Source organism: Macrotis lagotis, chromosome 1, assembly GCF_037893015.1.
Source record: "Macrotis lagotis isolate mMagLag1 chromosome 1, bilby.v1.9.chrom.fasta, whole genome shotgun sequence".
Taxonomy (NCBI): domain Eukaryota; kingdom Metazoa; phylum Chordata; class Mammalia; order Peramelemorphia; family Peramelidae; genus Macrotis; species Macrotis lagotis.
The window spans coordinates 606756734-606784039 of NC_133658.1; the positions used below are offsets into that span (position 1 = coordinate 606756734).

Consider the following 27306-nt stretch of genomic DNA (forward strand, 5'->3'; position numbering starts at 1 on the left):
AAGAAAGAGATAAAAGTCCTCAGTGAAATGTCCTGGCACATGTTTCACTTTGGCATATTATTCCATGCAGCGTGTATATATATATATACATATATATACACACACATATACATATACATACATATATATGTATATATACACACAGACATATATGTCAAACTCCAAAACATACAGAGTTGATGCTCCATTTTTATTGGTTTTGTATTCTTTTTCTTAAAGAGGGAATGTCTATTATACAGGAAAAGAGAAACTAAACTCCACCACTGCAACTGCTCGCTTACAATGTGACAGCTCCTCTTTCAGCATCCCCAGTGCTAAGTGGCTGTCAACACATCCCAAGCACCAGATGTTAAGTAAGTCTTGCATATTTCCCACTCAGTAAGGAAAGCATATATCAACTTGGTTCCCAGTCAGTTGGCATTAGTTGATGTATGCTTTATGCAATTTTGAGTGACAGCAGCAGAATTGGAAGGCAAGTTCACATTTTCAAGGATACTTTTTTGTTTATTTAACATATATATTATTTTAGTAAAAGAAACAATTAATAGCAAAACAACTGGAAATACTGTCTTTCTCCTGTAATCAAATTCTTTTTGTGGGACATAATGACTGACATCTATCTCTTTGCCTGATTGCCAATTACTCTGACATTTTCAAGTTTGTTTTTATTTATTTATTTGCACCAGATTTGAATACATTTGAGGGAAGGTTTTTTCAGTAGTAGAAAACCTCACTCTGTGGAAATAATTTCCTAAAGTCATTTATTCCAAAATGGGTAATTTAGAAAAAAATACACTCTGCCTTGTGTATTTCACCCTGTAATTATATTTTTAGATGATTGTTTGTGTATTTTCTCACTTTAAAACTGAAATGAAAAGTCTGATGACTTGGGCTGATTTAATTTGCCCAATGAAACCTGCTCTCACCCTAGTTTTACTACATTGAGTTTGTTATAGCTTTGCTGCTCCATAGAGTTATGAGATTCTATGAACTTTAATTTTTACCCATGGTGCATTTCACTCCAGTACTACCCATAAGAAGATATCTAAATTACAAAGTATAATATCCTAGTCCCTAAATCTCTTGGAATATGTTTTATATAAGAGAAGAGAAAAAACAAGCAAAAGTAATAACAGAACCATCAAAATGTTTTTAGCTAAACATTACTTAAAGACCACTAAGCCTGCCTTTCTCATTTACAGATAAGGAAACTGAGTCCCAGGGAAATGATGTAACTCAGTTAATTAATAATAAATGTAAATTTAGAGCAAAGGTTCTCATATGCTTATGCTCTGCTTAACACTTTATTTTATGTGGGCAAAAAAATACATACAAGAACCTTATTCCTCATTAATGAAAAAATGTGAATATGTACTGAAAAAGAGTAATCCTATGATTATCTTGAACTGTTGATAAGTATTGACATGTTACATGCAGACCAGAGGCTAAAGGCAGAAAGATGAGCAAGCACAGAAGAAAGTTATATGGTTCAAGTCATATAAGACAAGGGCTTTTTTTATTCCAGGCCTGACAACAAAAGAATATCACTATCAATCAAGTGAGATGGTATTCTAGTCAAAGGAGAGTGACAGCACATCCACAGAAAATAATACAAAACACCTGAGATTGCAGATGACATCCAGGAGTTAATTAGTATCAGAGACAGTGTAGGAGACTAGGTCAGATGGGTCAAAAGTTCTCAAAAATGTGGATGTACTCACATAGGTACTCTAAATGTCAGTTGAAACAAAGACTCCCCTTAGGTTAAAAATTCTGAATCTTTCTGTATGATACCTTGAACTGGTATGGCAGTCTTTTTTAAAGGAAATATTAAATTTTAGTTAAAGGTTAATGAAAATAAGCATCTTTCTTTTCTCATTAAAGTTCACAGACTACTGGAATAAGAACCATCTCCCACAATTTGACTACATCTATTATTTCTTGTTCTGACTATTGACCCTGACTTCTATCTTCACATTTTGATTTTTGATCTATCTCCTAGCTTCCAAAGAATGACTTAAATGATCTTGTTTATTAAAACTGCTACCAATTCTTCATATTTCTACCTCAATGGAACAGGAAGGGCTTGATTTTCCACCAAAGATTTATCTTCTCCCATTCATCAACTTTCTGGTATTCTAGAGAGAAATTACTGTAGCCATCTATTTCCTATAGTGTCCTGATAAATGAATGAATTAATGTCAAGGTAGACAAATGGGTTGATGTGATGAAAACTCATTTTTATATACTTACCAACTACTTTTGCTAGGTTCTAAACACTGTGTTAGTGCTTTAAAAAGGTAAATAGTTCTTGCCCTCAAGGAATTTATATTCTGTTTTGGTTTTTTTTGCAAGGCAATGGGGTTAAGTGGCTTGCCCAAGGCCACACAACTAGGTAATTATTAAGTGTCTGAGGTCAAATTTGAACTCAGGTACTCCTGACTCCAGGGCCAGAGCTCTATCCACTGAGCAACCCAGCCGCCCCCTAAGGAACTTATATTCTAACACATATGGGGAAAGGAGCCCTGAGTTTGGGTCTGGAAAATGAAAGAGAGAAGAATCATAGGGCAGTTCATTGTCTTGCCTTTTTAAGTAGTAATTGTTTCATTGATTTGATTGCTGCTTTGAGAGAAAGTGATAGAGAACACAGTATTTGAGAAGTCACAGAAAACCACAGTTCATTCTAAAGAGACACTGTTATAGGTGGGGAGATGGGATAAAGTAGCATAGTCAATTGTCAAATGTCCAACTAGACTTTAGTTTCCCAAGAGATGGGATTCTAATGCCAGACTCAGGGTCTGAGACTTTGAATTCTCAAATTCCTTAGAGTTATGATAAGGACTTCAAAGACATTGATCCCATATCTTCTTAATCTTATGATCAAGATGATGTGAGAAAAACAAAAACATCACTCATTGGAATTAACATGACCACAACCCAAGCTGGCCTGACATTTCTTCTAGGAAGTTATGCCTCACAATGTCTCTGCAATAAAGGAGACACCCAGCATTTTAATACCTGATAGTAGGGATGGCAACTCCTAAATCCCGTAACCAAGGAGTATCATTATCTACCAAGTAGGTAACTTCTGAGAAAACCAAGCTAACAAAAACAAAATTTGAGTTTGGAAATGGGAAATCAGTGCTTTGGAGAGATTAAAATTAAGGTGAAGATATTTTTAGAAACTTTGAATTTCTGTTTAATAAGTACTTTATATCTTCTGCAACACTCCCCACATTTTTTTAAACAACCACTCAAAAAGTGAAGTGCCTAGTGATTGGTGGCTACTTATTTGATGAATGGTAGATATTGTTTGGGATTATTGTCTGGTGTTCCACAGTTAACTGATTATTTGATGGAAATTATAAATCACTTCTGTCAAAGTGATCAATTTAAGCACTCAATGTTGACAGCTTGAAAGAAATGAAATCAAAAATTCCACAGTCCACTATTAAAACAAATCCTATCTAAAAATAACATGAAATAAAAAAAAATGAAGAAAGTGAATACAGCTTTAAATCCAACATTGGTTAACCTTTTCAATCAACAAGCTCTATTAGTCAATCAGAAACTGTATTCAAGTACCAAGTATAAAGGAAGTTGGGCCCAACCCAGAATCCCAAATTCCCTCTGTCTATGTTTGGAGTGGGGGTGGTGGGATAAGGGAGGAGATGTTGACTATTGAATTGTAGAAGGATATGATGAAATCAACAAGTTTTAAAATCTCAACACAATAATGATGATAGCTTATATGCACACAATTTGATCATACTTTCAATTACCAGATGATCAGGGTGTTATAATATCTCTCAATAACATTGTTGATTCAAACAATTTTGAGATATGAGCCTGACATTGTTTACCAAAGGAGAGACTTATACAAAACAAAACAAAAATGGGTTGTATCATGAACCAGGTAGATTACTGTGGGGAAACGGAATCAGGTTTACTAATTTTATAAGAACATATCTTTGAAAGAAGTTCAAGAATAACTCTTGCCACAATGTATATACCCACTTAAGATACTCCCTCACATCCTGCACACTATGTGGTATCCATACTGCTCCATAGCAACTGCAATTTTTAGAATACTCATCAACAAATCCAATGACCTTTTTCTCAGTTCTTAACTTATTTGACTTCTCTGGAGAGCTTAACATAGTTACTATCCCCTTGAACATCTCACCTGCTTTGTTTTTGCTATGTAAATGTAATAACTTCCCTATATCTTAGATCACTTTGCTATGTCTTTGTTCCACTGAATCTCTGAATAGATTAGGTATTTCTCAAAAATCTGCTCAAAATCCTATCTTCACTTTTTCCCCTGATAATTTCATTTATTTACACAGGTTTAACTTATCATCTCTAAATGACTGATACCTAAATTTACCTATTTCATCCTGAAATTTCTCTGAAACACTTGATAATGTTAATTGTCAGACACTTCATTTTAAGGAAAGTGCCCAGGGTAATTAGGATCTTATTCTTCACGAGAGTCCTGATTCTTTGCCTTTTTATGTCTATGCCATGGAATCTTCACACAGAAAATTCTCTCAATCCTTAGAATTTCAAACTAGAAGTTCAAAGTCTCCTCTTTTCAGCCTCATTTTATGTGCTGTCTTCCTCCATTACATTGTAATCTCCTTAAGGATAGGTTCTATTTTTCCTTCTGCTCATATTTGTAGTCCTAGTGCTTACATAACACAGTGCCTAATATATAGTAAATACATATTTGCTGAATTGCCTTGCCTAGTAGAAATCTCGAAGTCAACTGGTATGTCAAGCTTATCATATCTAAAAATTAATTCATTATTTTATATCCCAAACCTGCTTCTCCTCCTAATTTTTCTATTCCCATTAAAAATTCACATCATAAAAACTTTTAGATTTTTTGATATCTCCTTTTCATCTAATTTAAACAATTATTTAGTAAAACACTGTTACTACTTTTATGATATCATTTTGATCTATCCACTCCTTTCCATTTCTACTGTTACAATGCCACCTTAGATTAGGTTTTCATCATCTTTCTTTCTGGTCTACTGCAATAACCTTCTTACTTATCTCCTTCCTTTATCATTATTTTGTCTCTAATCTATCCTACAGACAACTGCCAGATTAAGTCTTCTGGTAATAGTTTTGACTATCAGCTCATTCTCAAAAAGCTTCAGTACTTTTGGTGGAACAAAGAGAGGGCAAAATCTTAAGGAATGTAATTTGAATCCTGGATTACTTAAGAAAAATCTTACTACAATGTTGTTATTCCATTTTCTTTACTGCCTCTCTGACTTTGCACAAAATGTTCCCAAAATGCTCTCTCTGCTCACCTCCAAGTCTTAAAATCCCAAGCTTCTTTCCATGCTCACATCAGTTGACCCAATTTTCCATGAGTATTTTCTGGATTCCCTACCTGAAGTCATTTTATATATATACACTGAATACATTTTATATTTCCTTCTGCAAGTAGAATATAAAATCCTTATGAATGGGGGTATGTTTCATTTTTATATCACTGGAACCTAGCATATTACACAGGATAGTCACTTGATAAGTGTTTATTGCATTCAAGATGAATGTTAGAAAACTGTGAAACACAAACATGACTGCAAAAAAGAGACATGGGAAGACATTTCCCTAAAAGTGTGGACATGGCATATAATTTATGATGTTTTAAAATGAATTGACCAGGCTATCTGATTTCATTCTCATCTTTCTTTTTATCTTTGAAAAAAATTATTATTGCATTGTATGGTTCTATAGATGAAGAAAAAGAAGTACTATAGGGGAAAGTTAAAGCTATTTAACAAAGTTTAAGCTATTTATCAAAAATGATAAAATGTATTTTTTAAAGATAATGCCTTCTTTTCATGTACCTTATACTGAGGGATATGTTAGTAAATATTTAATAACATACTCTTGGAAAATATATGCACAAGAATACAATGAAATATAAATTCAGTTAGCATTATTAGCTTATTATTCATCACTGTTTTTAGCTGAGACAATCAACAAAACAGTTCACACCCTCATTTTCAGTGTTTGCTGATTACTGATGTATAAATACTTAGAATGAAAAAAATCTAACATTTGACTCTCAATATACACATTATGTTTCCACATATAGACATATAAATATGTATGTATATATGTATACATGTGCATTTGTGTATATGTATATACATAAATATATTCTTTTATTTTCCAATTTCCTGTCTACTTTTTGCAAGAAAAATCAAATTCCCACCTCCTTCTGATGTTCCTTCCACTATTAAGTGTCCCAAAATTGGAAAGAAGCTCAAATCTCTGATCTCCTGAAGCATTCTATTTGGCATAGCATGCGTCAAATACTTTCTTGCATTATAGCCATTTACCTGTCTTGACTCTTTTAATGAACTAAATCCTTTCAGAAAATGTAATGGATAGATGAATAGATGGATGGGTAGATAGGTTGGATAGATGAATGGATTAATGAATGAAATGATGCATTTATTTAGTACGTACATGTGTAAAGCACTGTGATAAGGGCTAGAGATACATGCAGAAAAACATGAAAGTTGTTTCTCTCAAGGAGCTCATGTTCTAATGAAGGAGAAAGGACATATGCAATATTTTAGCTACAAATAGAATGAAAAAACCCTATGATTCTAAGAGTGCAGTGGCAAAATGGATATTAGTCTTGCTTCTTTAATATCAAACCCTGGTAAAATCCTATCAGTTTGTGATTTAAAACTATTTAATAATGCCAAGAAATTTGGTGGCAAGAATTTTTCTTTCTGAGTCTTCAATAACTATACCTATAATACCTACAGAAGCACTTACTAGACTATCTCTGTAGTTGTTGCTTTCCTAAAAAATAACTGAGAACATTGAACTTTAAATAATATCCAAGAATTTGGTATTCAATGTGTTGCTCTATTTCCATCAGAGTCTGAGGGGAGATAAAATAGCCAAAGTGGTAGTAATGTTTTGACATGTCTGGCATATGCTGTCTTCCTCCTCTCCCTCAGTGTATCTTGATCCTCATGCATGTTCTATTCTATCATGAATTCTCACACAAATACACATGCATGTGTGTCCAAAATCTAGACTTCACCTTTCTCCTGAGTTCCAATTTTTTATTTCATGATACCTCAGAAAACATGTCTTACATTGTTCAGTCTGAAAAAATTTACTCATTTTCTCATGATGACCCTTGAAAATCATGTGCTCAACTCACAGTCCACAGATTATATGCAGCCCTCAAAGTCCATTCATGTGGCATTATTACATTTTTAATTTTTTCATTATTGCATTTTATTATTATGCTCATTGGTAAAATGGGTTACATTATAGTCATAAATAAATAATAAATTCTATATGTATTACTTGACAAGTTTTTATTGGGTGATATGACCCAAAAGAGTTTAAAAGTTGGATACCCATGATTTAAATTATTCATTTGTAATACCTCCTACTAATTCCTCCATAAATAATGAAACAACCAAGTTATGCTGAGCATGTTTAAATAATAATAATTCATATTTACAAAACAGACTTAACTTTACAAAATATGTGATACACATTATCTCACAACTATACTGTCATTATACTATGAATTTAATATTAATGCCTTCATTTTTTATTTTTTTAGAAAATTGAGGCCCCAAAAGGTTATGCTATTTGCTCAGGGTCAAACAATAGATCAGTTACTATTCAAACCCAGATTAAGTGATGATAGAATTAGTGTCCTTTCCACTATACTGTGTTGCTTCCCAAATGCTACTACTTATGCATCTTTTGTTTTCCATTCTTAGAGCCCAGAATAGCCCTCAGGTCCTTATCAATGCAACCCATTGAGGACAAGAATAATGTTTGCTCTTTCATTGCATTCTCAGCAATTAGTGCAATGCTTGGCAAATAACAAATACTTAATGTATGTTTATCAACTGATCAATTGATGGGATCCTAAAGGTGGAAGTTAGTGCCAATGAAAAATCTACTCTATTTTGCCCTGATATTTCATCTTGCATTATTTCTATGACTAGTAGTTGAATTTTTCTAGCAAAAATTTCTTGGTTTAGCAAGAAATGCTTAGCTCTGATCAATACATGGGGAAATAAATCAAATGTCACAATATTCGAGGAAGCTGTCCTCTCTTCTTAGGAAGATTCCAGTGCCAGAAATGTTGTATCATTTATTCTGAGTATAGCTTTATACTCTGATGGAATTATTTTTAATTGCATAATTCTACATGATGACTGCAGACCTTAGGTTCTGCTCTGCTCTATAACTATATAACTAAATGCCATACCCTGAAGAGCTAAAGCTGCTTCCAGTTTGTATTCTTCCTTAGTACACTAAAAATTTTTTTTCTTTCAGTTTTTTTACTCACCCTGTTTGACCTACAGTCCTGCGAACCTGACAGTAGATAAAATTCTTTCTGATGGCATCAAGAATCCAGGCTAAGAAACTCCCTAATGATTCCAAATTACTTTTAAATTTTTATTTTTCATTACTTCCCTACACCAATCAAGTTGGGTCAATTCACAGTCCTCTGAACATGTCTAATATATTACCATATATAATTGAGACAATTTCTTTGAAAAAAAATTAAGGAAGCAGACACAGTGTATTAACTTGAGACAATATTTAGAGTAAAAAAGTTTAGTTTCTTTTGTTTTCTTTAGTTTTTGTTTTCAAAAATGGGAAGATGTGACACGTTTGAAATTAAGCAGAGGGAGACAGAGTTTCCAGTGAAGAAAAGATGGTTGAAAATACTAGAGAGAAACTCCTTCTATTTACTTGAATTACTTCAAACTTCTGGAAATATAAAGCCTGATTATGGACAAATTTTTGCAAAACTTGCAGCAATTTTCACTTTTTAGTCTTTCTGCAAGAAAAGCATATTTTTCCTTTTATTTTAGCAATTCTGCTTCCAAAACTTAAAAGACCAGAGACAGCATGGAAACAAAATAATTAATATATAAAATGATAGGGAGGAAGACATGTCAACTATTTTCAGAAAGTTTTGCACATGAAAGCAGAGGTTCATTCAGGCTGCTAGTGACTGCTTTGATGGGGTGTTCCATTTTAGCATCTCTTTGTTTGTGTTTGAACAGTCTCTTCACTACTGATCTCTGAGATGTAACTTGCATCTGAATCAGTATGTTTCTTTATTTCCTGGATGCAACAATCTTCATTTCCTTCTATTGCAAGTCAGAAGCTCCAATATAGAGGATCTATGTTCAAAAACCAAATTATTGTAGGAATTTTTTTTCACTGTTTGCAGTTGGGTTCATTTATATGCAAACCAGTGAAAAGTGCTACAAGGATTTGGTGAAAAATGTAACAAGGGAGCGTCCTCATTCACTCAAGGGTACCTGGAAAAACTTATCCAAATTCAGGTAATCTAGGGATCAGCATGCATTTGAAATATCAAAATGATATATGTTTGCAAAGAAGCAGGGATAGCAATCCTTATTTCAGACAAAAAAAGTTGCAAAACTAAATCTCATTAAAAGAGATAAGGAAGGAAATTTTATCCTCCAAAAATACCATAAACAACTAATTTCAACATTAAATGTGTATACACCAAGTGATAAAGTAGCTATTTTCTTAGAGGAGAAATTAAATGAATTTTAGGAAGACATAGACAGCAAACCTCTATTGGTGAGGAACCCCAACTTCCATCTCTAAGAATTAGATAAATCTAATCATAAAATAAACAGGAAGAAAGTTAAGGAGGTATGCAGAATGTTAGCAAACTTAGATATGATAAACCTTTGGAGGAAATTGAATGGAGATAGAAAGGAATATATACTTTTTTCCTGTGGTCCATGGCATCTACAGAAAAAATAAACATGTATTAGAGTTATAAAAACTTAATGATCAAATGCAGAAAGGCAGAAAATCATGTTCAATAAAAAGCCATGGAGAGATAGACATAAAAATAATTGGAAGCTAAATAACTTAATTTTAAAGGATGAATGGATCAAAGAACAAATCATAGAAAGAATTTTGATTCCATCCAAGACAATGATAGTAATGAGACAACATACCAAAACTTACAGGATATAGCCGAAGTAATTATTAAGGGATATATATTATATTTCTAAATACTTACATGATTAAAATAAAGAGGAGATTGATGAACTGAGCATGCAACTAAAAAAAATAGAGAAAAAGCAAATTGAAAATCCTCAATTAAATACCAAATTAAAAATTCTGACAATTATAAATGAAATAAATCAAGTCAAAAACAGGAAAAATATTGAAGTAATAAATATATCCAAGAGTTGGTCTTATAAAAAAACAATAAAATAGATAAAACTTTGGTTAATTTAATTTAAAAAAAAGAAAGAAGAGGGACAGTTAGGTGGCGGAGTGGATAGAGTACCGGCCCTGGAGTCAGGATTACCTGAGTTCAAATCCAGCCTCAGACAGTTAATATTACCTAGCCTTGTGGCCTTGGGCAAGTCACTTAACCCCATTGCCTTGAAAAACCCTAACAGAAGAAGAAGAAGAAGAAGAAGAAGAAGAAGAAGAAGAAGAAAACCAAATTACTCATATCAAAAATGAAAAAGGCGAATTCACCACCAATAAGGGGGAAATTAAAGAAAAAACTTCAGAACTATTTTGCCCAGCTGTGTGTGGCATTACATTTAATGATTTAAGCAAAATGGTTGAATATTTCCAAAACATATAAAGTGTCCAGGTTAAAAGAAGAGTTAATTAAGTACTTAAGTAATCTGATCTCAGAAAAAGAAATTCAAGAAACCATCAATGAATTCCCTAAGAAAAACTCTCCAGGACCTGATGGATTCTACCAAACATTAAAGGAACAATTGTTTTCACCTCTATATAAATTATTTGAAAAAAATTGGTAGGGGCAGCTAGGTGGCACAGCAGATAGAGCACCGGCCCTGGAGTCAGGAGGACTTGAGGTCAAATCTAGTCTCAGACACATAATAATTACCTAGCTGCATGAACTTGGGCAAGTAATTTGACCCAACTGCCTTGTAAAAAAAAAATAGGTGAAGAATAGGTCTAAAAAATTCCATCTATGACACCAATATATTTCTGATACTTAAACCATAAGGAATCAAAACAGAATATGAAAGCAAAAATTTTAAATTAAATATTAGCAAAGCAATGACAGCAAGTTATCAATAGGTTAATAGACTATGATCAAAAGGATTTATTCCAAGAATACACAGTTAGTTCAATATTAGGAACACTACCAGCATCATTGACCATATCAAACAGCATCATTGACCATATCAATAACAGAAATCATATGATAATCTCAATAGATGCTGAAAAAGTTTTTAACAAAATGCATCCCCCTATTCCTACTGAATACACTAGACAGCATAGGAATAAATGAAATTTTCCTTAAAATGAAACTATCAACAAGCATTATATGTAATGGGGATAAGCTAAAAGCTTTCCCAAGAAGATCAGGGGTGAACAAGGATGACCATTATCACCACTATTATTCAATATTTAGAATTTTCTCTTTGACTTGGAAGATCCGGAATTTGGCTATAATATTCATGGGTTGTTTTTTTTCGTTATCTCTTACAGGAGGAGATTGGTGGATTCTCTCAATTTCTATTTTACCTTTGGCTTCTAATCTGGTGCCCTCCATTACCATAGAGCAGGGACCCTCTTCAAGCTCCAGGACAGAAGGGAGGACTTGTGGTCACCCACAGACCAGACACAGTCAGGAGAGCAGTCAGAGCCTCTTATAAGACATTGAAGGAATTGAGGTCCTTGCAGGGATGTCCCAATAACAACTCAAAAGCTTAGGAAGCAACTCAAAATCAGGACATAGACTGGAGAAATGAGTAAGCAGAAAAAAGGAACCTGACGATCTACAATTATTTTAGTCCCATGGAAGATAAAAACACACATTCAGAAGATGACAAAGTCCAAGCTTCTGTATCCAAAGCCTTCAAGAAAAATAGGAATTGGACTGAAGCTTTGGCAGAGTTCAAATAAGATTTTGAAAATCAAGTAAGGAAGGTAGAGGGGAAAATGGGAAAAGAAATGAGAGCAATGAAGTAAAAAAAAAAAAATGAATTCCAAGTCAGCAGCTTAGTGAAGGCGATACCAAAAAATGCCAAAGAAGACAACATATTAAAAACCAGTTTAAGTCAAATGGAAAAAGCAGTCTGAAAAGTTAATGAGAATATCTTAAAAAGAATAATTGACCGTGGAAAAGGATATAAGAAAGTTCTCTGAAGAAAATAACTCCTTCAAATGTAGAATGGATGACTTTGTGAGGAATCAAGAAACAATAAAATAATACCAAAAGAATGAAAAACTAGAAGAAAACATGAAATACCTCATTGGAAAAAGAACTTGGGCTACCTGAAAATCATGATCAGGAAAAGAAACTTGACTTCATTTTTAAAGAATTTCTACAGGAATATTGCCATGATATCCTATAAAACACTTTTCATGCACACACACACACACACACACACAAACACACATGCACAATCTGTTCTAAATAACTGGGCAAATGTCAATTACTCATGGGTAGGCTGAAACAATATAATATAAATGTCAATTCTAACTAAATAATATTATTTATTAAGTAACATACCAAACACACTTCAAAAAATTACTTTTGTGAGTTAGAAAAAATAGGAATTAAATTCATATGGAGGGATGAAAGGTCAAGAATATCAGGGAAATTAAGGGGAAAATGCAAAGTTGGATGACCTGGTCATACCAAGATCTAAAATTAAATTATAGTCAGTCATCAACACTGTTTGGTATTGGCTAAGAAATAGAGATGTGGATATGTGGAATAGATTATGTGCAAAAGAGACAGCATTAAATGACTGTAGTAATCTACTGTTTGTTATACCCAAAGATTCCAGCTACAGGAATAAAACCTTACTCCTCAATAAAAGTTGCTGGGAAAAATGGAAGATAATTTAGGAGAAAATAGACATAGACCAACATCTCATACCCTATACCAAACTAAGGTTGAAATGTAGTATTTAGACCTAAAAAAGGAAGATTATAAGCCAATTAGGAGCACAAGTTTACTTGTCAGATCTATGGAAAGAGGAGAAATTTATGACCAAAGATGAGATAATGAACATTATTAAAACAAACTGGATAATTTTGTTTACATTAAATTAAAAAGGTTTTGCACAAATAAAACCACTGCAACTAAGATTTTAAAAAGAATATAGTTTAGTTGGGAAACAATTTTTACAACTAGTGTTTTGATCTTTTATCAATTGAGAAATGATTTATTTTTTTATATAGAGAACTATGTCAAATTTATAAAAAAATAAATCATTTCTCAATTGATAAAAGATCAAAGGATATGGAGAGTCAGTTCTCAGACAGAAATCAAAGCTATTTATAGTAACATGAAAAGAAGCTCTAAATCATTATTTGTTTTGTGTTTTTTTTTGTCTAAATCATTATTGATTAAAGGAATGCAGAGGTACCATATCACACTTCTCAGATTGACCAATATGAAAAGAAAAATGATCAATGTTGAAAAGGATGTGGAAAAAAGTGGGACACTAATGCATTATTGATGTAGTTGTGAACTGATAAAACCTTTCTGAAATGCAATTTGGAATTATGAGTAAAGGGCAATAAAAAAATGTATAGACCCTTTAATCCAGCAATTCCACTATTGGGTTTGTATCTCAAAAAGATCATGAAAAAGGCTAAAAATTCCATATAAAAATATTGATAGCAATTCTTTTTGTAGTGTCAAAGCATTGGGAATTGAGAGAATGCTCATCAATTGAGGAATGGCTAGAAAAATTGTGCTATATGTATGTGACAAAACACACAACTGGTGCTTCAGGGTCCGAGAGACTTTGGGGGCCCTGAATGCTGCCCTGTGACACTGCCACCCTCCACTGGGCCCACCTGCTCTGTGTGGTTCAAGGAGAACAGTTCCAAGAACCTTTGCAGCTGCCACTTCCTGGCTCCCCGCGACCCTGCAGGCCTTTTCGAAACTGGCAGGTGCCAAAAGACATCCTGGATAAGGTGGTGGCTCTAGAGGGCCCAGGGGGACGTCCCGCAATTCAGAAATGCACCCAGACCCAGGCTGGGTTGACCCTCCAGCTGGAGAGACCCACTGTCTTTGAACAAGTCCTGAGTTCCCTCTAGGGCTATGTAGCCCCCCAGCCACTCTCCTCTACCTCGGGGCTCAGCCTCATCCTTGACTGTATGTCCCTGCTGGGCAATAAGCGGCCAGAGACCATAAGCCTGAGCCAGCTGAGGGCCATCTTCATGGTTGATCACCTGGTACAGGCTTTTTGGACACAAAGCTGACTGTGTACCAGGTTCCAGCTGTACAGGATCCTGGGCTCAGGGATTTCGTGCAGCAGCTAAAAGTCAACTGGCCATCAGCTTCCAAGACATCTTCAGCTCCAGACTCCACTGTAGCATTGAAAGAAGTTCTTAGAGATCATGCTGCTGTCCCAGCTAAAGAGTTGCTCCCCCCCCCCCCAGTGATGTGTAAAGTATTCTAGAAAGAGTTTTTGGAGCAGCAACCAGGCCTGGAATGCTTTGACCCCAACTTGGACAACTGCTTAGTCATAGAAAATCAGCTAAGAGCCTTGACCGAGCTCCAAGAGGCTGCCCAGAAATGCCCCTCGGATCTTCCTTTGAATCATGTGAAGCTGAGTCTTCTATTAAACCTGTTCCATAGTAAACGTGGTGAGCTGTGAGGAAGCATTCCAACAGCAGAAGGTAGACCTGCTCTGGAGACCAGTGAATGTCAATGCCCCTTCCAGAGAGAAGCACCTTGTCTGCAGACCAGTGAAAGTTGTGGGCTCCCCAATCTCACTGAGTGCTCCCCAGTACTCCAATCCCAGCAGTCCTAGATGCGAGTGGCTTCAGTGCTGAAGTATGGAATTGACTTTGTTCAGGATGTGACATTGAATGAAATAATTAGGACTCTTACTTCTGCTGCAGTCAAGTTTGAAATGTTAAATACAGCCCATCGAATTCAGATGTCCTTGGATCTAGAGGATACCAGCATCTCCAATAAAGGCACCAAGTGTGGAGCTTTTGTCATGTACAACTGTGCACACCTCCCAACCCTCTTTGATGGCCACCAGCTGGGTGTGGAGCAAGGTTTGTATCCTGCTTTCCCCAATGTGTCTGAGCTGGACTTCTTGCTTCATGAAGATGGTGAATGGCTTTTGCTTTTTAATGGCATCAACCCTTTTCCTGAGGTGCTTAGCCATGCAGCCCAGCTTCAATTCTCCAGTCCCGGAATCTGGATTACAGTAAATACAGAGGTAGTATACAAGTTTCTGGTACATCTGAACATGGACTTCAGCTTCTACTATAACCGAGTGTACATCCTTGGGGAACCACAACCTCATCTGTTTGGTCAGATGTTTGCTCTGTTATAACTAATGTGAGCCATGTGGCAAGATTTCAAAGTGCCCTAGCCACCCTGCATCTTCCCCCATTGAGCCAAATCTGAGACCACTGCTCTTTTCTCCTCCAAGGATCTTCCAGATGTTCCATTATTCACTGTTTGCCTCCAGGGCATTGGACTCTACTGCTTCCATGGTCTCAGGGCACTGTGTTAAAAAGGTTGGCAAGGCAGGCTAATTGGCTTAGTGACTTGTTGCCTACTGTTTACTTGGTTTTAAAAAATGGTATATTTTGGACAAAATACTCCTACCAATAGCCTTTAGCACTCTCTCCAGGTGCCCTATTTCATCTGCTGGGTCATGACCTCTTCCCTAAGACAGTTTATTATCTCTTTGTTTTACTAACAAGGAGAGAAACCCTTATAATACCCTCAGGGCTCAAAAAAGCCCTACTGCTTGCAGCAAACTAAAATAAAGTGATTTTTGTTGGTTAAAATAAAAAAAGAAATCATGAGGGATGGGACTTCAGGAAAGACCTACATGAATTGATGCTGAGTGAAATGAGCAGAATCAGAAGAACATTATATATTTTAACAATAACATGGAGTGAAGTTCAACTGTAATGGATTTGATCATTTCAGCAGGACAATAATCAAAGATAATTTTAAAAGATTTGTGATAGAAAATACCATCCATACCCAAAAAAAGGAACTATGGAATTTAAATGAAGACCAAAGTTTATTATCTTTAATTTTTAAAAGTCATCATGTGTTACATCATTTTTTTCTCTCTAATATTTTCTTTCTTCTGTTTGAACCTGGTTCTTCTCTCATAACATGATTGATATTGACCTGTTTAATATGGTTATAAATATAGTTTATATCAGATTGTCTTCTGTCAGGGGGTAGTGGTAGGGAAGGGAGGGAGGGAGAAAAATTATAAAACTCAAAACCTTACAGAAAATATATTGGTAAAAATGACCATTGCATGCAGTTGGAAAAAATAAATAAAATGTTAATTTTTTTAGAATAGGATACATATGTTTATAAAAATAAAAAATTCAATTAAACTCATAACAAATTGATAGACCAAAGATGATGAAGAAAAGGCAGGAACTTCCTTAAACTCTCCCAGGCTTCCCTCAGAAACAACATTAACCAAGCCTCTAAACAGGTTCTATAATAACACAACCCACAAAAGAACAAAGAGAGCATTTACTATTTTAATATATCTGGGAAGGACTTCAGAAAATGTCTTTCTCACTAGTGTGGAGGGGGAGCAGGATCAAGTGTAGGGAATCATTATTTAGAGCAGAGAGTGGGAGCCCAGCACAGGTAGCATAGACCAAAATGGGCAAGGTGGAAAGGAGGTCAGCTGGAAGCTTTGGTTCACAGCAGAAATCTTTGACCCAGGTCAATGGATCCTAGGTCAGCAGGCCTAAGGCATAACAAAACAGTTGGGAAGGCTTCAACAAAAGTGCCCCAGATGCCCTTTGCAACCTGAACAACTGGTTTCCAGTCCATAGAACAAGCCACTATCATTCCCAACTTTGTTATTTTTATTTTAGTTTTTTAGTTTCTTTGCAAGGCAATAGGGTTAAGTGGCTTGCCCAAGGTCACACAGCTAGGTAATTATTAAGTGTCTGAGGCTGGATTTGAACTCAGGTACTCCCAACTCCAGGGCCAGTGCTCTATCAACTATGCCACCTAGCCACCCCTCATTCCCAACTTTGAAGATCTGAGTACAGATCCCTCCATCAACACTGGAAGCTTTGGAAAAGTGCTTCTGTGGTCCAAAAGCAGAGTGCAAAAAGAATAAGAAAAGTCATAAAAATCCAAGAAGATAGAAAGCTGTTATGAATACAAGGAAGATCACGCCACCTCACAAAAGGATGAAAAAAATATACTACATGTGAAACTCCAGAGAGGAATAAGAATTGGTCTCCAGTCCAAAAAGTTCTCTTGGAAGGACTCAAAAAAAAAAGGATTTTAAAAATCAATTAGGAAAAACTAGGGAAAATGCAAGAGAAATTCATTAAAGAAAGCACAAAAATTGACAAGAAAATAATTCATTTAAAATTACATTTGTGCAAATGGACAAAGAAAACAACTCTTCAAAAAAAGAGAATTGGTCAAACAGAAAAAGAAAACAATTCCTTCAAAAAAATTTGAAAAAGAAAGCTACTCCTTCAAAAAGAGAATTAAACAAATGGAAAAGGAAATGTAAAACCTAACTAAAGAAAATAATTCCCTAAAAAATAGAATTGGGCAAGGGCAAACTAAGAACTCTATGAAAGGCAAAAATCAAATAAACAAAATTTTAAAAAATGAAGAAATGGAAGACATAATCTAGAGTACTTCATTGGAAAAGTGACTTCCCTGGTAAATAGATCCAGAAGAGCTAATTTAAAAATTATTGGACTACCAGAAAGCAATGATCAAAAAAGAACCTGGACAAGATCTTTCAAAAACCATTAAGAAAAACTGCTCTGATATTTTAGAACCAAAGGGCAAAATGGAAAGTTATTGAAACAATCCACCACTCACTTCCTGAAAGGGATCCCAAAATGAGAACACCAAGGAATATTGTAGTCAAATTCCAGAATTATCAGGTCAAGAAGAAAAAATATTGCATCAAGAAACCATCCAAATACCAAAAAGCAACAATCATGATAATTCAAGAGTCAACTACCTAGCAAAATTGAGCAGACTCTTTCAGGTGAAAAGAAGAATATTTAATGAAGTAAGTAACTTTAAATTCAAAAATGAAAAGACAAGATGTGAACAAAAAATTAGATATTTAAACATAAGATTGAAGACATACATTAAAAGATAAACAGAAGAAAAAATAATTTGAATCAATAAGATTAAGCTGCTTACATACCTACATGGGAGTATGACACATAACTCTTGAGAACTGTATCTCCATTAGAGGGGGCACTCTTAGAAAGAGACTATGAACATGTTGATTTTCATGGGATGATGTAAAAAATTTTTTTCTGGTACAGGAGGATGGGATAAATTAAATCACATGAAGACATGCAAAGCAACTCTTATATTAGGTGAAAAGAAGAGAGGAGGTGAGAATTAATTGAATCTTATTTCTTGAATTTGACTCATAGAGAGAATAACACACACACACACACACACACACACACACACATATATATATATATGCAGTTGAGTTTAGACATTTATTTTGCTCTACAGGGAATTAGGAATGGAAAAGAGTCTAGGGGAGGAGGAAAGGAGAGACTGATAGAAAGGAAGGCAAAAAGAAGGTTACAAATAGGAAAGGAGGGGGGAAACAGAAGTAAAGAGAAGAGTGGATTAAAAAGCAGAATCCAACAATATGTTGTTTACAAGAGAAACATTTGAAGCAGAGAGAATCACACAAGTTAAAAGTAAAAGCCTAGAGTATAATATAGGACTTCAACATCCTTCTCTCAGAATTAGATAAATCTAACCACAAAACAAACAAGAAAGAAGTTGAGGTGCTATAAAACTTTAGTAAGACACAATAGACATCTGAAGAAAATTGAACGTGGAGTTAAAGGAAACTAAACAAAAATTTCCTTTGTATTTAGGCATAAAAAACTCACAATCAAATACAGAAAGTCAGAAATATAAGATGAATCCCTTTCAGGTTATGATACAATAAATATCATGTGTAATGAAGGCTCATGGAAAGATACACTAAAATTTAATTGGCCAGTAAATAACAATTTTAAACAATGGGTATATCAACAGACAAATTATAGAAATAATAATTTCATTCAAAACACTGTCAATAATGAGACAATATACCAAAACTCATGGATTGGAGTCAAGGCAATTTTAAGGGGAAATTTTATATCTCTAAATGATTACATGAGAACAACAGAGGAAAAAGGAGATCAATAAATTAGCCATATATCTGAAGAGGTAGAAAATAAAAAAGTAAAATCCTCAATTAAATTAGAAATTCTGAAAAATCAAAGGATTGATTAATAAAATTGACAGTCAGAAAAGTATTGACCTAATAAATAAAACTAAGAGTTGGTTGCATGTAAAAACAAATAAGATAAATAAACCTTTGGTTAATTTAATTTTTTTTTAGGTTTCTGCAAGGCAAATGGGGTTCAGTGGCTTGCCCAAGGCCGCACAGCTAGGTAATTATTAAGTGTCTGAGACCAGATTTGAACCCAGCTATTCCTGACTCCAAGGCCAGTGCTTTATCCACTATGCCGCCTGGCTGCCCCTAATTTATTTTTTTGTTAAAAACGATGAAAACAAAACTATCAGTATCAAAACTGAAAACGTGGAGGAAATTAAAGTAATAAATCAGAGTTTCTTTTGTCCAACTGTATGATAATACATCTCACAATATAAGAGAAATTGATTGATATTTTCAAAAATTTAAATTGTCCAAAACAATTAGAGGCAATAAAATACCTAAATAATCCTATTTCAGAAAAAGAAATTAGACAAATCATCAGTGAATTCCCTAAGCAAAAATATGCAGGGATAGATGGAGCCATAAGTGAATTATATCAAATATTTAATGAAAAATTAATTCCAATTCTTTATAAATTATTTGAAAAAATAGACAAAGGAATTCTACCAAATTCCTTTTATGACACTAATATGGTGCTGATACCTAAATGAGGAAGAAAATTTTAGACCAATCTCTCAAATGAACATTGATGTAAAAATTTTAAATGTTAGGAAAGAGATTATAGCAAATTACCACTATTACAACAAACTATGATAAAGTAGGATTTTTGCCAGGTTTGGTTCATGTAATAATTTCAGCATAATTGACCAAATTAACAACAAAACTAACAGAAATCATATGATTATCTTAAACGATCCTGAAAAGACTTTTCTCAAAATATGCTGCCCTTTCTCTTTTTTTAAGAAATCACTAAAGAGCATAGGAATAAATGGAGATAAGCTAGATAATAAATGAGAATAAGCTAGAAGCATTCTTAATAAGATCAGGAGTGAAATAAGGAAGTCTATTTGAACCACTGTTGTTTAATATTCTATTAGAAATATTCATTTTAGCAATAAGAAAAATAAATTGTTTGAACTAAAATAACACATAAATAAAAACTTTCTCCCTTTGCAGATGATACTATGCTATACTTAGAGAATCCAAGATGTCAACAAAAAAGCTATTTGAAACAATTAACAATTTTAGCAAAGATGCAGGATATAAAATAAATTCATATAAATTATCAGCATTGCTATTTATGACCAACAGAGCACAACAGTAAGAAATAGAAAGAGAAAGTCAATTTAAAGTAACTGTAGAAAAAAAATACTTGGTAGATTACCTGCCAAGATAAACCAAGAAACTATATGAACACAATTATAAAATAATTGTGATACAAATAAAATCAGATCTATATTATTAGAAAAATGTCAATTGCTCAGGGGTAGACCAAGCTAATATGATACAAATGAGAATTCTAGATAAATTAAATTATTCAATGTCATGTCAAATACAGAGTCTGAATGCAGACCAGATCATATTATTTTCCATTCTATTTTTTTACATCTGATTCTTTGTGACCCCATTTGGGGTTTCTTGGCAAAGATACTGAAGTGATTCGTCATTTTCTTTTCCAACTAATTTTACAGATCAAGAAATTCAGGCAAACAGAGCAAAGTAACTTTCTCAGGGTCACACAGTTATGATGTGTCTGAAGTCAGATTTAAATTCAAGTCCTTCTGACTCCAGAACCCAGAACTCCACCCAATGTGCCATCTGAACTCATCCAGATCAGATAGAAAGCTCTTCAAAACTCCTATCTCAATAGGATCAAGCTTATATAGTGGTTGGTGCACTTCCAGCTTGAAAGAGAGGGAGAGGCTGAAAAAAAAACAAAGTAGATCTAAAAAAAGTACTACCTACACTCTTCTAACATCATAAAAACAGATAAATATTTATTAAGAAATTGGGCAGCCAGGTGGCATAATGGATAGAGCACTGGCTCTGTAGTAAGGAGGACCTGAGTTTAAATCCGGCCTCAGACACTTAATAATTACCTAGCTGTGTGACCTTGGGAAAGTCACCTACAAAAACCAAAAAAAAATTGTTAAGTCTTTATTGTGTGGCAAACATTTGATAAGACAATTTTTATTGTCCAAAAGTTCATATTCAAAAAGGGAAAGACAGAAAAGGGGATTGAATATGGGGCTGGTAAGAATAAGTATTATCAAAGAGTGGAAGGTTGCTTAATGATAATGAGATGGAGCACAAAGAAAAATGAGTTTAGCTGGGAGTGAATGGAGCATTACTATGGCAAAAGTCAGTATGGCATATATGTGAAATATAGCAATGTGAAGTTAGAGGAGATGAGTGGTCCTAAAACAATGTGAAACTCACAATAATTTAGAAGTTTCAGCCATTTTCTTAGTCTCTTATGCTTAAGTCTTTTTAGTCCATTGAGGTCATTAAACTCAATGCAACATTTTTTCCCCAAAAGTTCATCTTATTTTTTAACATTCACCCACATGCATAATATATATGTTATAAAATTTCTTTCCACTCCCTTCCCAACACCTCCCCTCCACAGCAAACAATCAGGTTAGCATAGTACATACACATTTTTGATAAACATATTTACAGATTTACCATTTTCAGTATGAGGAATTAGGGTTAAGGGAAATAAGTACATGAGAGATAATTTTTATAAAGTATTCATCATATTTTGAAAGGTTGGGTATTTTTGGTTTTGTTTTGTTTTGTCTTGCTTTTCTTTTCTTCCTTTGGGTGGAGATAACTTTGCCCATAACCAGAGAGGAGCCGGTTCCATCAAGGTTGATCATCTCACAATGTTGTTAATGTGTACATTTTTCTCTTGGTTCTACTCCCTTCACTCAAGATCAGATGCTGTAACTCATTCCATGCTTCTCTAGAGTCTGACCATTTATATTTCTTATAGAACAATAATATTCCATAGTATTCATGTACCGCAGCTTATTTAGCTATTCCCAAATTAGTGAGCACCCACAGAACAATTTTCAAGAGAGAAAATATTATGGGATTAAATAGTTAAAAAGTGCTAAATGGCTATCATGCCACTCTACCTCTAGGCAATTCTTATCCTAAAGTGGTCAAATTTTAAACATATTAAATGAAAGAGAGAAATCTTACATCTCAACTGCAGTGGCATGTTTCCTATGTCCAATAAGAGTTAGAATAGAGGTGCCAGATTAGAATTTGGAGGCTGAGAATTAGGCGGGAAAAAAGAAAATAAAAGCAGGACCAGACAAAAAATCATGAAAATTAGAGGGAAGGATAGTATAGAGATGATAGAAGTGGTTATAAAAAATTTCCCTTGAAATTAGGAAAATATGAAATATTAATTATTACTTATTGATTAGCTTATTAAAATCACAATTAAAGAAATGAGTCTAACAGGACTTAAAGGGAATCCGTGTCTCTAAGGGACTGCATTTCAAGAAGTGACAGATACCTGAAACCCCATATTACCTTTTCTAACTTAAAACTTTAACTTCCATGAGAATATTTCCTTTTGTCTATCTCATTTTCAGGATTCAATTAATTATACCATTTGAATAATTGAATTTGTCAGTATGAAATTTATGAAATCATCAAGTTTTTAACAGCAATAGCTCCTGCAGGTGTAAAAAAGTGTTGTATTTTTGTGACTGAGGCATGCTAAGTTGAGAATTCTATTAGGAATAAAATAAAAGGAAAACTCATTTTTATTTTTACAGATTATGAATTAGCAAAAGAAGAAAGTGAAGTAACTACAAGATTCAAAGTTTAATCTTCCCATACTAACACTTGGAAAAAAGAGTCTTTTTTCATAAAAGGTAATAAATATATTTTTCATTTATAATTAAAATAGTAATAAAGAAATTCAATTGTACATACTTTATGGGAATTATCATCTAAACATATGATATGCTCTGCAATCATAGGTCACATCACAGTTCAAATATTACATTTATGCCATCTCTTACGCTGAGATATTCATTTTTTATATCATAAAACCTTCCATAGGGTACCTGGAATCAAAAGAAGTTTTCCAAATTGGTAATAATTATAATTATTATGCTAATAAAATACTAATAAAAAGTTAAGCTGTACTTTATCTCCTATTTAGTTCAAGTCTATTTTTCATTACATATATATATATATATATATATACACATATAGCTATAATTAGATATATTTTGAGAATAGAAAGATAGATACACACGATGGACCATTTCAAAGGGTTCCCATTCTACTGCTTAACTTAGTTTGTACAATGGGTCTTCATATTTCTCCCGTCTCTTTCCAGTAATTATGGATCTCACTGAGAAAACTGCAGTAATCTGGGGTTTGATGTCTGGTAAACTAGTGAAGAGTGGTGGAGGAAAAATTTGTAAATAGAAAATTACCTTTAAGACCTAGGTGACCCAGAGTGTTCCAAGAGCTTTTTTGGATGAATTCCAAGGAAAATCTATTTAATATATGGGAAGAAAAAGAGAACAGATTATCCACTGATTCTATTCATATATACTCTATCATTGTTAATAACTGACCAAACAATACCAAACAATAAATTTCCAGAGCTCTCAATTTTTTTTTAGGTGGGACAAAGAGTTCAGAAAACAGAGCCTTCAGAGTAAGGTTGTTGGTTCTGGAGCTCTCATTTTTGTATCTATAATTTGGGATATATTAGCTATATAGAACTTCAGGAAATCATATTCAAGCACAAGATTGCCTTTTCCCCATCCCTGGAGCTTAGTAAAATAGCTCATGAACAAGTAGGGAAGGATATCCAAGTATCTTTCATTCACATAGCCCTGGAGATAATTTAAGAGTAGTCTAAATGAATAGATAGCATGCATATGATTCTTCCAGGCTCATCAGAATTGGTATCCTCTGATGGCTGAGCATACACAATTAAATCTCTCCTGTCCATTGAAAAATTTGATGAAGCTTTATTTAGTATTTATTTAGAATTCTATTTACTAAAGTAAGTTGGTAGGCAGACTATTCAGTTTTCAATCTTAATATGCAATTCATGTATCATTTTCTATCTAGATGTTACTAGAGATAAAACTCTGGGTTCATAGTCAGGGAAGCCTGAGTTCAAATCCTGTCTCATATTTTTACTAAGAATGTGACCCCAAACAAGTCATTTGATCTCTGTATTCTCATCTATTAAATAGAGATCATAATAACATTTACCTCCTAGGATTTTGGTAAGAAATTAAATAATATTTGTAAAAAACTAGCCTACTTCCTGACATATAGTAGATGCTCTAAATGTTACTTATTTTAATTATTAGAAACTTCCCTTATTTCCCCATCTGCTTATACTCTCCATTTCAAAGGACCTATTTATTTAGCTATTTATTTTTTTTATACTTGTCTCTCTTCCTTTAGGATTTTTAAATCATTGTAAATAGTTATTGTTCCATTCCTTTTGTTGTTGTTGTTGTTGTTGTTGTTGTTGTTGTTGTTGTTCCAAAAGAAGTATTTGGAGTGGTTTGTCATTTCCTTCTCAAGATCATTTAACAGATGAGAAACTGAGGCAGAAAGAATGAAATAACCTGCACAGTGTTACACAACTCGTGTCTAAAGCAGATAAGAACTCATGGATATGAGTTTCAGAATACATGATTCCAAACCCAGTGCTCTATTTACTTTGCAACCCAGATGCACTTCATTCCTTGTCCTTGTTGTCAATAGTATCTAGCCTTGTAAATGGCACAAAGACACTGCTTAACAAAATCTTTTTTGATTATTGATTGATTTTGATTATTTAAAATAGTCTACATGATAGCAAACAACTGGTGGTATTGATTTTTAAGCCTCATATGAAGTTGTTTAGATTATTGAAATCCAATAGGAATATGCCACCCCTTAAACATGGAAAGAATTTACATTAATTCATTTTTGAAAAGCATTTTAATTCTTTGAGAAAAAATAACACATGACACAAAGTAGGACCAAAAACAGCTTTAAACTGAATTCATCCAATTCATCTAGCCTTTATGGTACTGGGGAAACCAGACATCTGAGTTCCATTCTCTATGTATCCTTTGGTTCTCTGTGTGATCTCTACAAATCACTTGATTTCTCTTCACTTCAATTTTTGTAAGTGTAAAATATGGGAATTAAACAAGAAGATCCTTGACATTTCTTCTTACCATGACATTCTGTGGTTCTATATTCAATTAAAATAGCATCTTTGTTAGACTTCACTTTAAACAAAGTGGTAAGTGGCAAAAAAGGAACACATCAAGGATTCATAAAATTTTTTTTTAATGGGGAGGGGTTGTTAATGCCAATACCAATGAGGCAATACCCTACCACTTCTCTTTCTCATACTTTTTCCCCCACTACACAAATAATTTCTAGTAGGATGACCCTTAGGATGAAACCTTATCCAAAAAAGAAGATTGAATTTCATTCACTAAACAAGATAAGTAAGCCAGGAAAGTAAATTCGAACATGTTTTTAAGACTTTCACAGATAAAGGAGAGGAGGTATAGTATTATTAGTTAAATGAGAAAGTTCTGCTTACCAAAGCAATTCAATTCCTGAGTTTTTCTATTAGATTTAGAGTTGTCATTTCTCTGAAAATATTTAGCAGACCCTAGAAAAGAAACTTTGACTGAAAAAAAATTGGTCACAATGTTCATTCCATACAATATATATGCATATGTTTCCTCATATTCTTTTCTTTATAGCAGGTTTCTATAAAATGTAAACAAGATGTTTTATCCTCCATATTTAGTGCTACATTTACATAATTAGAAGATTTTATGAATTGTCTTCATTATACATTTAAATACTTCATAAAAGTTATGAGTCCAATGCATTTACACATTTTTTGGCCATAAACTTTTAAGTATGAATAGAAGGAGAATGAAGATCTCAAAATGGGTACATTCTGGTAGGCATCTCACTAGTCCATCACTTCAATTATGCATGAATTAGCAGAAATGAATTTCCAGCATTTTATTTCTTGGTGTAATGGAGCTCAAGTATTTCATAAGCTATAACCACATAGTGAATTCTGGACTCATTTTAGAATAATTAGCACATTGGTGTTACTTGTGTAGTTAAATGGAACTGTTAAATTTTTTTTTCCATTGTAAGCACTTTTTGTAAAGCCCACTCCAGTCTTTAAAGAGAGCAACGTTTCACTTTTTAGAAAACTAGTTTCTCTCCTGTCCCTGTGTTTCATCTTCTTTCCATTCTACCTCAATTAAAATACCAATGCTTATTCAGTCAATTCTTAATTAGAGACTTGAAGCAAGTAAAGGAGCCACTGTAGATTAAGCAGGTAATTTTTTAAATGATCCATTTACCTCCAATGTTACTCCCATTCAACCTTCTGATTAATTAATACTGAAGCAAAATTTAACAAAACCAGCACAGCCTACAAAATGCATTACAGTACTTTAAAATAATGCTGTAGAAACACAGGCTCAATCTCTCTGAGTATCTGTTTCTTTCGCTCTGTCTCTGTCTTTATGTCTCTCTCTCTCTCTCTCTCTCTCTCCTCATTTTAGGCATAAGGAAATTTAAATATTTGCAAAAATATATAGATTCTACATTCAGATTCTCTGACAACTCAACCCAGGGTGTCACTAAAGGAGTTTTAAGCATTTTTTTAAGATTGTCAAAATGATTTTTATTAAATATGTGACTTTGAATGCAATTTTGTCTCCAATCTTTGTTTCTTCATTTCTTCATCTGTAAAATGAGAGGGGCTGTTCTAAATGGCCTCCGAAATTGGTCCTACCTCAAAATCTATGACTGTATAACCCTTTTAATTCAATTTAAAGGAAAAAAATAAATATTTGATTGACATTATCTTTAGTAATGTTCTCAAAAAATCCAAAATTAAATTATATCTTGACTTAATACAGTATGATTAAGGCAGTGGGGGAAGCTTCCAAGAGGATAAACAATATAGATA

At 33.7% G+C, this 27306-nt stretch overlaps 1 pseudogene; it reads left to right on the forward strand.

Annotated features, from left to right (window-relative positions):
* The first annotated feature begins 13772 nt into the window (after positions 1–13772).
* On the forward strand, positions 13773–15466 carry LOC141505733 (DALR anticodon-binding domain-containing protein 3 pseudogene; annotated as a pseudogene).
* The last annotated feature ends 11840 nt before the right edge of the window (positions 15467–27306 follow it).